Here is a 14,090-nt window from a genome sequence, read left to right on the forward strand (position 1 = left end):
ATAAAATATTATTCCGCGCTGCCATCCTAGTACACAGCCAGGCAGACTTTGGAACTAACATAATTTCAGCCATGTTGCTTTTAACCAGCTGTCACAAATCACAGAAACAAATATGACCGAGGGTGTCGTGCCATCCCTAAATGTCTTCTTCCAGCTGAAGTAGTATTTAGTCACGTTGTATGTGCAAATAGGTGAGTCCTAAAATGTCAAATTGTCCACAAAATGCAAACTTGAATAAGAACAGCTGATAACAGAGGTCAATAGCTCGCATGCAGAATATATAGGGAGAAGACGGCGGGATTAGTGGACTAGGAGCACGGTCAGCTCTCAGGGTGGTGAGTATTATTGGATACCAATAAGCTGATCTTCCAATAACCATTTTCTGAAGACCCATACTGAGCTGCGGCTAGTCTCTCTGCAGGTCTAGTGTCCTCACTGCAAAGTCACAATCCATGTATCTTACCTGAGATGTGTGTGGTCAGTGCAGGCGGGAGGGCGTGGGATTTACTTCTCCCTTGTGGGGTCTGTTGCAGGATTACACAGGAGCTCTGCAGGGGATAAAGTCCCGTCACCAGACTGGTTTGTGTTCTGAAGTCCTCGGTGTATTAAATATTGCAATACTACTTTCACTTTCCTCTTGATTCCGATCACAGTGTAACAGCCCTCACATATCAATGTGGAATTCAGTCTGGGGCTTTCTCCTGTCCTACGGCATTTAGAAATGGAAAGTTGTCACATTCTAATCGAAATACTTCACCTCACAATACCTAGATTGGGGCTGTAACCCCAAATTCTCTCAAAGCCAAAGATTGCCCTATACATCTCTTAGCTATGGAAGCCCTATAAATACCTCAAGAATATATAGGCTCCATACTACCTTCACCCTAAAAGGTTTACATATGCGTCCCAGCCAGAAATATGTCCATAAGTTCTCAGCCAAGAAGAAAATTCCCATAAATGGAGATGTCTCATGGCCAAAAATGCCCTCAACCGACGACCCTTATAAGCGACTCGGTCATGGATGCCTGCTAACCCCAGCTACAAATCCCCTTTTTAGCATCCCAATTGGGAAAGTGCTTATGAGTATGTCGCTCAAATGATCCTCTAAAATCTCTAGCCACAATAGTGCCCATACCTTTGTCTTCAAAGTGCCACAACCCTCCAAATGGGTCAGTCACAGTTATAAGGACCTCAGTAACAGATGCCCTTATAAGTGATTAAGCTATAGATACCCCCATAGTTAGCTAAGCCATAAATACTCCCAAATGGAAATGTGCTCATAAGTGCCTCAGCCAAAAATGCCCCTTCAAAAGTTCACAGCATAGAAGTGCCTATAAGTGGCCCAGACACAGACACCTCCAGATGCATCCCAACGTCAGCCACAAATGCCCCCTTAGCATCAGATGTAACCACACATGCCACAGCCGCATTTGCCTCCTCCATGGGTACTTTGGTCATAGAGATGTGCTCCAAGCCTTCGCCATAGATGTCTCCATAAGTAATCCAGCCATGGTAGCTTCATACTGTAAATGCACCATAAGTACCTCAGACACAAATGTCTATGTAAGTGCCTCATGTAGATAGACCTCCATAAGGGTCTCAGCCATAGCTGTGCCACAAGTGTCCCTGACACACTTGCCTTAATGTACGTCTCACATGTACCACAGCCGTACAGTCAGTACCCGACCCATAGATGCTCCGTAAAGTGTAAAAGTGAGGTGCTAAGTGCACCTCTACACTAGTCCACACATCTACACTAAACTTCTTGCTGCCACTAGGAGATTCTTACTTTGGGGAACACACCAGTACTCGTATGTGCACTCGGGTCCATGGCATCAAACACGTCTGCTTCTTGCCTGCCGGATACAGAGAGTTCCATGGTTGGGGTGGACACAAATTGAAACGGATCCCTGTGCCGGAACGGTCAGTGTGACCTTTGCAGTTCAATAATGTTTCTGAGACTGAAAGTATTGGATGTGGAAGTAGCCCCCAAGGGCAGGTTGTAAAGGTATGTCCGCCCGTGCGTCTAGGCTACACTTACTAATTTGAAGAGTTAATTAATAAACATACGATCCTTGGGAAGGTAATAGTCATGCAGATGTTATCCGAATATTCAATTGTGTTTTTTCCTACAAATAGAACACTCCTTACTACGCTCTGGGGGTTAGTGACACATAAAATGAAAAACAAAACTAATTAAAAAAGGTTGCACAACAAAAGTCAAATTTATGTCATATTTTCCAAACAAGAAGATAAATTATCCTTAATTCAGAATGATAGTAAAGTGGCTCTGCCCTGTATTTTATACTGCAAACTATTTTACACTGCATTGATAAGTAGATCTTCTAGTCCTGATGAGACTGATCTCCTTACTCTGAAACTTTGAGTCAGAATAATTACATCAATATTTATGAGAGTTTAAAGGGAACCTGTCACCCCCCTCAGGCATTTGTAACTAAAAGAGCCACCTTGTGCAGCACTAATGCTGCATTCTGACAAGGTGACTCTTTTAGTTATGCTCCCTGCACACGCTGAAATAAAAGCTTATAAAATGTGCCCCCTCATACCGTGAAATCGTCCCGGGGCGGATCTTTCCCCCCTAATCAGACGCAGCACAGTTGTCACTCCGGGCCTGTGCGCGCCGGACGCTGCCTCCTCTTGCTTCATTAGCGTGCCTGGCGCCTGCGCTGTAAGTTCGAAGGGCAGCGCAACTGCGCATGCCCGGAAAAAAATACTTACGGCGCAGGCACCAGGGACGCTAATGAAGTGATGTCTTGAGTCTGGAGGAAGTGTGTGGGCGGAGAGTAGAAAAAATGGAGTCGTACCGTCGCATGGGGATAGATGTGAGGCGTCTGGTAGAAATGGTAAATATAGTGTCTGTGTGTGTCTGTGTTTCTGTTTGTCTGTGTGTCAGTCTGTCTGTAGTGACTCATTGTAGTCATTCGTCGGCTGGGACTACTTCTCCCATCCAAATATGATGATGGGTTAAAAACACAAACACACATTAACATACAGTACATACAACATAGAACATGTAGTACATACTCACCACATACTCCCCGAAGGCCACCCTCGATCATCCATTAAAAATGAAAAAAAAAAATCCATTAATAGGCTGTCCCACGACGACCTCCGGTGATACACTGCAAGAGTTAATCGCTGCTGCAGTGTATCTGAGCTGCCCAGTTGTTTGCTGGAGTTTAATGAACTCTGGGATCTCACTTAATGCCACTTGACCTGCTGAGAAATTTTCTCACACAGCAGTGTCATTAAGTGAGAGTCCCTGAGTTCAATGAACTCCGGTAAACTCTCGAACATGCGCTTTTGCTCCTGTCAGTGTGTTTTGGAAGCCGTGGAGAGCAGTCACATCTCCTGATGTGATTGTTCTCCACGGCAGATCGTTGTGGGACACTCGATATTAATGGACTACGTCGGAAAAGACTACAGCTGATTGAGGGATTTGTAAGTATGGTAAAACATAGAATATTAAAATACTTTTTTCTGTGTCTTTTTTTTTTACTCTCTCACTACTTTTGGATTAGTAATGGATAGGTGTCTTATTGACGCCTCTCCATTATTAACCCAGCTTAATGTCACCTTACATTAGTAAGGTGACATTAACCCCTTATTACCCCATTTCCCACCGCTACTCGGGAGTGGGCAGAGAGAGGCTAAGCACCAAATCTGGGGCAGCTGTGTGCTGGTATCTGTAGCCGGGGGGGGGGGGGGGGCAATATCCATGGCCCCTCTCTAGGCTGTGAATATCAGCCCGCAGCTGTCTGCGTAGCCTTTTCTGGCTATAAAATATAGGGGGACCCCATGTCATTTTTTTCTGGGGTCCTCCTATTTAATAGCCAGTAAAGGCTACGCAGACAGATGTGGGTTGATATTCATAGCCTGGGAAGATTAACCCCTTCCCAGGCTACAAAATATCAGTACACAGTCGCTGGCTTCCCTTTCTGGACATGAAAATTGGGCATGAACCTACGCCATTTTTTTTAGGATTAATAATGGATAGGCGTCTTATTGACGCCTCTGCATTATTAACCCGGCTTAATGTGACCTTACAATGGCAATAGTAATTACAACATTTGCCACCGCTACCAGGCAGTGGGAAGAGAGGGACTAAGGCCTGGATCAGGCTGGTTTCACACTTGCGTTTTTATCTACATGCGTTTTTTTAAAAACGCATGTGTGAAAAAACGCATGTAAACGCGGTAAAACGCATGCGTTTTTTAGACGCATGCGTTTTTATAGAAAAACCCAAGAAAACAAGAAAAAAACAAAAAACCCTAACCCTAACCCTACCCCTAACCCTACCCCTAACCCTAACCCTAACCTGAAATGCGTGGCACTGAAATATGTTTATATGCGTATATACGTATATATGTATACTAGATTGTGGCCCGATTCTAACACATCGGGTATTCTAGAATATGCATGTCCCCGTAGTATATGGACAATGATGATTCCGACTGTGCCCGTCGCTGATTGGTCGAGGCAACCTTTTTGACATCATCGTTGCCATGGCAACCATTATGACATCTACGTCGATACTGAGCCCGTCGCTGATTTTTGTCTTTTAGACTGAGATTTTTGTCTTTTAGAGCCGTCTGTATTAATGATGATTGGCACATCACGAACGATCACCAGAGCAAGCACCACCTGTCGTGCCACCTTTCACCACGGATACGTGTTCTTATGTGAACGGCACCTCGGTCACGGACTTTTCCCACTCTCATATGTCCATTTCCATAGACCACTAGGTACCGCACAGCACGTACGCATCACGTTCAATACTCCACAGGCACTTTAAGTACATTACGTATAACACCCTATACTCTTTAGTCTATCTATCCCAGTGGATGCCTACTCCTGTTTATCTTACACTCCTCCCCCATGCTCCTCCCATTCCAAGTCCCCTCCCGCCCCCGAGAAATAACTATACTTTTTACATAAAAACATACACTACACATGCCCACAGCCACGGTTTTATTTACAACGTGCCCACACATATTAAATATACTTTTACAAAGGGCAACGCTACAGCGCTGTCACAGTGGAACGCATATCCACAAGGTGAAACGCACGGCCATGCACTTCCGCCCTGACTGGACGCTAGAACGTCACATCTGGTCTCGGCGCCCTAATACGGCGCATGAGCGGTATTTAAATAGCGCGTACTCCACAGACACCACAGACTAGCGGTGGACACCGCGTCTGAGAGGATAACTGACACACAAGTCGAGGCGGCTCCCCTCCAGGTATGTTCTGACACGCTCAAGCGTTACATATGCATTTGGCTTTATTGAGACTGATGGATTTTATTGCATTCCCCCCTAGCCCCCACTTCTATGCTGGCAACTCCCCTCCAGGTATGACCTGATACGCTGTTACACAGCATTTGTAAGTAGCTTCATATATACAGATAATCCTCTTTGTTACATTCCTCATAGCCTCTACCTAAGTGCTGGCCCTCCCCATTGAGGCCACTTCCTCTAACAACATATATGACATATATGAGGTAATAACTTTCAAAAGGGGTGATGACGGAATATAGACCCAATATAATATATAATAAACCTACATGAACCTCTCTCCTCCTCTGTTATTTTCAATTCCAGCTCCTATGCACTTTGCATACCACCAATATACACCACGTTATCACAAGGCAGCCATCTACTGTGAGTATTCACTCCATTCTGTTTGGGCTACAACACATATAGCCCCTGCTATACTATGACACAATTCTGTCCTCTTCTTATGCTCCATTAGGCACAATTCATGATCTGTATTCTAACTAAAGATATGGTTAACACACACTAAAAGGCACAGCACGGTATGTGTATTCTTTGAGTTAATAAAGTATCGGACTAGAATGTATATGCGCGTACCCACTGCAATACTATATCTATGATGTTTTTTGCATATTTGGCTACTGTTGGATCCTATGAAATTATGTATATACTTTTGTTTTTTTATGTATTTTTTGGTTTACACACTGTATACTTTTTATTTTGAATATTGTAGTGACTGATGAAAGCTCGTTAAGGGCTGAAACGTTTCCAGTGCTACTCCAATACCATTAAATTTATCAATCTAAAAGATTTAAGTTGAGTGCGAGACTTCTTTATTATTTACTGTATGGTTTGGGAACCTAGTCTCTGCACCGAAAATACAGCTGTGCGCACGGCGTTTATATATACATAGACAGCAATGCATTTTTTTTGCAGCGAAAAAAAAACGCATGCGTTTTTTCGCGGCAAAAAAAACGCGCAAGAAAATGCTACAGGTTGCATTTTTGAAAATGAACGCATGCAGAAAAAAACGCATGCGTTTACAAACGCGACCAAACGCGTACAAAAAACCGCATGCGTTTTCAATGTTAAAGATAGGGAAAAAAACGCATGCGTTTTTTGTGCAAAAAACGCTGCAGACAAAAACGCAAGTGTGAAACCAGCCTCACACATGCGATAAACATGGCCGATTCTCGCCTGTTAATACCCGGCATTGCCGCCGTTACTCATGAGCGGAGCGTGCGGCCTCAGAGTAATACATGGAGCTGTACGCTATGCTCCGGAGTGCATGTGGCAAGGCCGGGTATTAACATGCACAACTTGGCCGTGCTTCTCACATGTGTGATCCCGGCCTAAGGGGCATGTTACTTCTGTGCCTTTTCTGTGTTGTCTGGGGGCCGATGTTTTGAGTCCTGGGATTTTCCAAAACCATGCTACCTTTTTTGGCTCATATCTCCCCTCACTCATCTATCGTATACATATGTGCTAGAATATACACTCACTGGCCACTTTATTAGGTACACCTGTCCAACTTCTTGTTAACACTTAATTTCTAATCAGCCAATCACATGGCGGCAACTCAGTGCATTTAGGCATGTAGACATGGTCAAGACAATCTCCTGCAGTTCAAACCGAGCATCAGTATGGGGAAGAAAGGTGATTTGAGTGCCTTTGAACGTGGCATGGTTGTTGGTGCCAGAAGGGCTGGTCTGAGTATTTCAGAAACTGCTGATCTACTGGGATTTTCACGCACAACCATCTCTAGGGTTTACAGAGAATGGTCCGAAAAAGAAAAAAAATCCAGTGAGCGGCAGTTCTGTGGGCGGAAATGCCTTGTTGATGCCAGAGGTCAGAGGAGAATGGGCAGACTGGTTCGAGCTGATAGAAAGGCAACAGTGACTCAAATCGCCACCCGTTACAACCAAGGTAGGCCTAAGAGCATCTCTGAACGCACAGTGCGTCGAACTTTGAGGCAGATGGGCTACAGCAGCAGAAGACCACACCGGGTTCCACTCCTTTCAGCTAAGAACAGGAAACTGAGGCTACAATTTGTACAAGCTCATCGAAATTGGACAGTAGAAGATTGGAAAAACGTTGCTTGGTCTGATGAGTCTCGATTTCTGCTGCGACATTCGGATGGTAGGGTCAGAATTTGGCGTAAATAATATGAAAGCATGGATCCATCCTGCCTTGTATGGAGCATCTTTGGGATGTGCAGCTGACAAATCTGCGGCAACTGTGTGATGCCATCATGTCAATATGGACCAAAATCTCTGAGGAATGCTTCCAGCACCTTGTTGAATCTATGCCACGAAGAATTGAGGCAGTTCTGAAGGCAAAAGGGGGTCCAACCCGTTACTAGCATGGTGTACCTAATAAAGTGGCCGGTGAGTGTATATACGTTATATATCAATATATAACATACGGTATATAGGTGTGTCTAAATTTAATTTATTTTTTTAATACATTTTTTGTATGTTAACCTAATAAATATGAGTATGTTATTTAATTACATATTGGTATCCATTCTAGATAAGGGACATGCCAGCCATCTGGGACCCGGCCGATGAGGCCTACAAAGACAAATTTGCAAGGGATAACTGCTGGACAAGATTATTCCAGGACCTATTTCCTGATTATGATGGCTACAACAGTGCCCTGCTGCAGAAGATTAGTAATTTTTTTTAATGGCCTTTAAACATTGCTAACAATCATTTTTTAATGGAATGTAATGATCATATTTTTTTTTTTTCAGATAAAGGTGCCAAACAACGGTGGAGGTCGGTGTGAGATCGTTTCCAAAAAATCCAGAACAACCTTGGGAAGAGTGGATCTTCACCGGCCAAAGTGAACTTTACTCTATATGAAGATTTGAGATTTTTGGTCACCAGCAGGACTTTGAGGAGGTGATTTGTTATAAATAATTTGAATGTAGTAATGATGAATATAAATTGATTTAAGAGTGAAGACTTCTTTTTCTTTGCTTTCACAGCACTGAAGGGAACATTTCTGCTCCTGAGCCCGCAGACGACGCCACCCAAGAGACGTCAGGAACATCACAGTTGACAGATGATGGCTCTTCATTTGGCGGACCTGCCTCACAATCTTCCCCAATTGTAGCTAGAACTTCTGCTGCATCATCTTCAGGTTCCGCATCTTCAGGGACGGCATCTGCTTCTGCGGACCAAAATTATGCCACCCCAAACACACAAAAATCTGTCAATCCGGTGCCATTAACTGAGCCTCCACCCCCCCCAAAAAAAAGCAAATCCAAAGAAAAGATCATACAACTGAAAGGGTAAGTGACACCATAGATCTCCTTAACAAGTCAGCCAGGGAAGATTATATGGATTTATTCGGCTCTAGTATATCCAGCAAGGCTGTTATTGGCTCCGGATAGACAGACAAAGTTTATGACCAGTGTGCATGCTCTGCTGTCTGCCTTTGAAGACCCTGCACCAATCGCACCAATAGCGGACATGATGGGGATGTGATGGGGGTCACGCAGAGTGTGCGGGCAAAACCACCACCACCACAACCGCAGCATGACCGACGTTATCACCGGCCTCCCAGCAATTATTACTACTCTGATTCAAACTCAGAAAGCTTTTGTTATAGCCCTGACTACATTATTTTAAATTAGTTAAAAGTGTCGCAGACAAGTTATAAAGCAGGTCCATGTTATTACCATCTGCAACACAGTTTATGGTTGCCAACACCAGACCTGGTTCTCTAACAAGAGACAAAGCACCTTATTGTTCTAAAGACAACATTCTTGTTCTTTATTTAAAGTAATAAGTTATTTTGAAAAAAGCTGATTTTCAATTTTGATATAAGCTAAGAAATGACTATGTTTGTCATAAAGTGTTTCTACGTTTTTAATAAAGTTATATTTTCAACATTTCATGGCGTATTTAATCTACATTAACATAAGGGGTATATACCATTGCTCTTAGTAAAAATGAAAACTTTTTTACACAACTCCAGAAAATTTCCTGGAGTGGTGATTCAAATGTATTCTGTGACCTATTGAAGATATGAGATTAAAATATCTGCCTAGGGCCACACCTCCTGACAGGGCCCCGATGAAGCCACTATGGTTACCCTCAGGTCACGCCACCGCAAACACCACCCCACAAAACAACAATTGGCCCTCAGCATCATATAAGATGATCAACCAAAAAGTGATTGAGAAGAGACAGTAATGTGACACTCTCTCTCCCATCACTCATAATTATACTAATATAAAAATAACAGTATAATTTAAAAAACAATATAACAAAGTAAGATGAGTAATGTTTTTTAATAAATGAAAATATAATACAAAGTTTTGCACAAAAAATTGAATTATTTTTCTTGGTCTTCGGTTTAGTTTTCTTCCCTTCTCTGCTGGTCCGGCTGCACATCACCGATACAGGAGTATTGCCAGTGCACGGCACCTTCTGGACTCAAAGTAGTCAACAAAGGTTTCTCTCACACACGTACCAGAGCTGGATGGTCTTCCCTGAAACACGTTGGTCACTGGATTAAATACTGGCTGCTGGTACTCCAGTGCTACGTCAGTGCTGTAGTCACGAACATAGTTGTGGAGTACACAGCATGCCTTAATCACAGCGTCAACGGTATCAGTATCCAAATGGATGGGTGTGTGAAAGATCCTCCACTGACTACTCATGATCCCGAAGGTGCTTTCCACATATCTTCGTGCACGACTCAGCCGATAATTAAAAATCCTCCGTCGGGCATCCAGTCCCCTTCATGGGTATGGGCGCAGCAGGTTGGTCATTAAGGCAAAGGCCTCATCCGATACCATCACAAAGGGCACTGAATGTGTGGAACTCGGCAAAGGTTGTGGGGCTGGGAGCATTCCGCCATCTTGAAGAATTTGCGACGTTCGCAACACCCGAGTATCCCCAGTACTACCATAGACACCAACGTCAATGGCAACAAATTTGTAATGGGCATCAGCCACTGCCATCAGGACCACAGAAAAATACTTCTTATAATTAAAGAAGCGTGATCCTGATCGTGGTGGTTGCTGAACCCTTACAGGTTTACCATCAACTGCACCTATTTGGTTTGGGAAATTGGCCACAGACTGAAAGCCTGCTGCAACCTGCAGCCAAGTCTCCTCGGTTGGGGAAGGCATCATGATGGGCTGCAACTTCTGCCAGATGACGATACATGTGCACCTCACAATTTGAGAGATGGTGGATTTACCAACGCTAAGGCTACTTTCACACTAGAGTCATTTGCTGTACGTCGCAATGCGTCCTTTTGGCGAAAAAACGCATCCTGCAAAGTTGCCCGCAGGATGCGTTTTTTTCTCCATAGCCTTGCATTAGCAAAGCATTGCGACGTATGGCCACACGTCGCATCCGTCGTGCTATGGATGCTTCGCGTTTTGGTGGACCGTCGGCACACAAAAAGTTACATGTAACGTTTTTTTGTGCGTTGTGCCCGCCATTTCCGACCGCGCATGCGCGACCGGAACTCCGCCCCCTCCTCCCCGGACATTACAATGGGGCAGCGGATGCATTGAAAAACTGCATCCGCTGCCCCGTTGTGCTATTTAACACACTGTCCGTTGGTACGTCGGGCCGACGGTTTGCGACGGCCCGTACCGACGGACTAGTGTGAAAGTAGCCTAAATTGGAGGTGTAGGGATGTATAGCTCTCTCCTGTGGCCAGAAATCTGCAAGGAAAAGAAAAGATGATTAGTAATGTCATCCTAAAATTAAAGGTAACCTGTCAGCAGTTAGGACCGCTATGCCAACAAAAATAATTTAGAGCTGACTTACCTGCGGGGAACTGACCAGTCAGATGGGTTTTGCAGGTAGTTGTCCAGCGCCTCCCCGACGCCATCTTGCTATGTTCATGGTTCTACTGCGTAGCCGTACTTATCTTTCTTGTTAAGGGCAGAGCAAATTCCTGCAAAGCACGGGAAAACTTAGGAGTCCCAGCACATGCGCACCTCCGTACTTTGCTCTATCCTCAGCAGGGCAGAAAAGTACGCATGCACATTACAACAATGAAGCAAGCAGGAGAGTGGCATCGCAAATACATAGGAGTCGCGTGAGCTAGACCTGAGTCACCCATCCAAGCATGCAGACCCACAGGTAAATATGACAAAAGTTATTAATCTTAGCTTGGTTGTTTGACCTGGGTGGCTAAACAATCTATTTAACATTGCAGTAGATACGCCCATTGTCCACATGTTATATAGCAGCCAAAAAGGCTGACTGGTTTGTTTCGCACGTCACAATATTAACGGTAAAGAAAAATCCTTACCAGAGATATCTGTGTACAGGTGTGTAACTATGTGTGTGATCCATTGTTAACACATGGATGGCCACCATGGAAGAAGCAAAGTGCTGTTCACCGGCAGCAGGTGATAAAGAGGTCATGGGCTGAGCCGGGGAGAATAATGAGATCCTCTTCATCACCTTCCGCCGGGGAACAGCGCTTACTGTGGAGCTTTTGTAACCGCGCCAATGTGTGTCACACGGAGGACATCCATGTGTGTACGTGTGTGTGACGGTTTGTGAACCATGTGCCCCGGAAAAAAAATTAACGCAGATACACACTATCCATGAAACCACGCTGACATGTGCATAGACGCAATTATTTGAATGGGTCTCTACGTGTGTCAGTGTCTCCAGGACATGGGAAAACTGTCACCACACATACCAGAGACACTGACGTGTCAAAGAGGACTTATGACATACAAAACAAAAAATCCAAAATTACTTACCGCAAGGTGATGAGCAGCCTTTCCTCAGCAGAGATGGACTTCCTCATCACTGTGACGGTCAAAATCTGAGATGGTGAGCCGACAAAAGGACACAAATTTCTCTGGATATCTGGAAAAAAGGAGTAAGGTTCGGTCAGACATGGATAATTTTACCGGAACACATTTTACATAAGAAAAATTTACCTCCTCAAATCTTGGTATAGAACCCTTTCCAGTCCGTTCGGCAACAATGAGGTGGACCCACATTTTTCGGGTTCTCCTTCTGGACTGCGACTAAGATAAAAATATGGGTTAGGCTAGTTTCACATTTGTGTTTAAAAGCGCAGTGTTTCTAACGCAAACGTATGTGGTGAAAAAACGCATGTAAACGCGTGCAAACGCTGCGTTTTTTAGACGCATGCAGAAAAAAAACGCGGCGTTTTGCCGCGTTTACATGCGTTTTTTCCTGCGTTTGCGTTTTTGAAAAACATGCTGAGAAGTGTGTGACAGCTGCCAATCATCAAAATCAACAAGAAAACCCACTATAAATAGAAATAGCTAGGGTTAGGGTTAGGGTTAGGGTTAGGGGTAGGGTTAGGGTTAGGATACCTAGGGTTAGGGTTAGGGGTAGGGGTAGGGTTAGGGTTAGGATCCCTAGGGTTAGGGGTAGGGTTAGGGTTAGGATACCTAGGGTTAGGGGTAGGGTTAGGGTTAGGGGTAGGGTTAGGGTTAGGATACCTAGGGTTAGGGGTAGGGTTAGGGGTAGGGTTAGGGGTAGGGTTAGGGTTAGGATCCCTTTATCACCTTGATGGTGGGGGGTGGCTTATAAGTGTGTATTCTTGTTTTTTTCTATAAAAATGCATGCGTTTTTAACGCAAACAAACGCATGTGCTTAGAAACGCATGCGTTTACATAGACAGCAATACGTTTTTTTGCCGCAAAAAAACGCCTCTAGAAATTACTACATGTTGCATTTCCCCAACAAAACGCAAGCATGAAAAAAACGCATGCATTGTCAAACGCGGCAAAACGCATGCAAAAAAAACGCATGCGTTTTTAATGTTAAACATCGGGGAAAAAAATGCATGCGTTTTTTGCGGAAAAACGCAGCGGCAAAAAACGCAAATGTGAAACCAGCCTTAGTGCACAACACAGTCAAAAAACAAAAACATGTAAATATTATTTTACACATAGTGTAGCTTACCTGGAATCTTTGCTGATTCATATAATCGAGCAATACTCCCAACATCTGGAGGCGTTGTGGCCTGCGTATACGTAAATTACTTTCCACACGCTCTTCTCCATGCTGTGGGGTCCGTTGTTCGCTCCCCTGTGCATTAGCATGGTTACTACTCATGGTGATGAAGGCTTTCACAAAGTGTGCTATGATGCTTTCCAAAATGGAGATTGAGAAGAGGTTGGACTAGGAAATGACATCACCTTTTTTTTTTAAGTTTGTCAAGTTTGTCTCTTTATTTAGCTTTACATTAACGCTGACAAATCTGCATGAAAAACGCATTGAAAACCGCATAAAAAAACGCATAAAATCCGCATAGAAAACCGCACAAAAAATGCATCAAAAACACATTGAAAAAAATGCACTAAAAACGCATAAAAAACGCATAAAATCCACAGGAAAAGTTGGTAAATCCGCAGCTGCGTTTTTTGCCAGGAGATGCAGATTTTGTGCAGAAAATTCTGCACCCAAATCTGCAACGTGTGCACATAGCCTTATGGTGCTTTATATGTTTGCTCTTTATTATATTCACTATGTAGGTATTGTCTGGCAGTATTACATGTGCACTGTTTGGTTGCAATATGTTGATACAGTATGTATGGTTCTGCATACAGTATGTTTCCAGTATATTGCATTCACTATTATGGACTATTATATTGGGTTCTATATAGCAGTATTATATGTGCACAATTTGGCAGTATAACTTTAATACAATATATTTCATATCATACTTACGTGCTGGACTATTATATCTAAAAAAAAAACCTCGAGAACACAGAAAATAGAAACAAAATGAACATATACCATGCTGTAAGTAAAAAGC

The 14,090-nt window shown here is 43.6% G+C and overlaps 2 protein-coding genes and 2 long non-coding RNA genes across 5 annotated transcripts in view; 1 reads left to right on the forward strand and 3 right to left on the reverse strand.

Moving 5' to 3' along the window:
• LOC143766099 (uncharacterized) overlaps positions 1-586 on the reverse strand; it is a 68,256-nt gene extending 67,670 nt beyond the window's left edge. The window contains exon 1 of one of the 2 annotated variants that reach the window (XM_077253490.1): positions 464-586. The gene's annotated coding sequence lies outside the window, so the exon portion shown is untranslated. The remainder of the gene's footprint in view (positions 1-463) is intronic. The other variant, XM_077253489.1, reaches the window with a different exon arrangement.
• The window catches only part of LOC143766102 (coilin-like), a 946,917-nt gene that overhangs the window by 461,202 nt on the left and 471,625 nt on the right, over positions 1-14,090 (reverse strand). The window lies entirely within an intron of this gene.
• LOC143769262 (uncharacterized) lies at positions 4,629-5,994 on the forward strand. Its single transcript, XR_013214313.1, has 3 exons — positions 4,629-4,766; positions 5,625-5,684; positions 5,776-5,994. It is a non-coding gene; the product is annotated as an uncharacterized LOC143769262 (long non-coding RNA).
• LOC143769263 (uncharacterized) lies at positions 12,052-13,312 on the reverse strand. Its single transcript, XR_013214314.1, has 3 exons — positions 13,235-13,312; positions 12,235-12,324; positions 12,052-12,160 (listed from the first exon to the last, which is right to left on the reverse strand). It is a non-coding gene; the product is annotated as an uncharacterized LOC143769263 (long non-coding RNA).

The sequence above is a fragment of the Ranitomeya variabilis genome, chromosome 4 (genome assembly GCF_051348905.1).
Source record: "Ranitomeya variabilis isolate aRanVar5 chromosome 4, aRanVar5.hap1, whole genome shotgun sequence".
In the NCBI taxonomy this organism is placed as follows: domain Eukaryota; kingdom Metazoa; phylum Chordata; class Amphibia; order Anura; family Dendrobatidae; genus Ranitomeya; species Ranitomeya variabilis.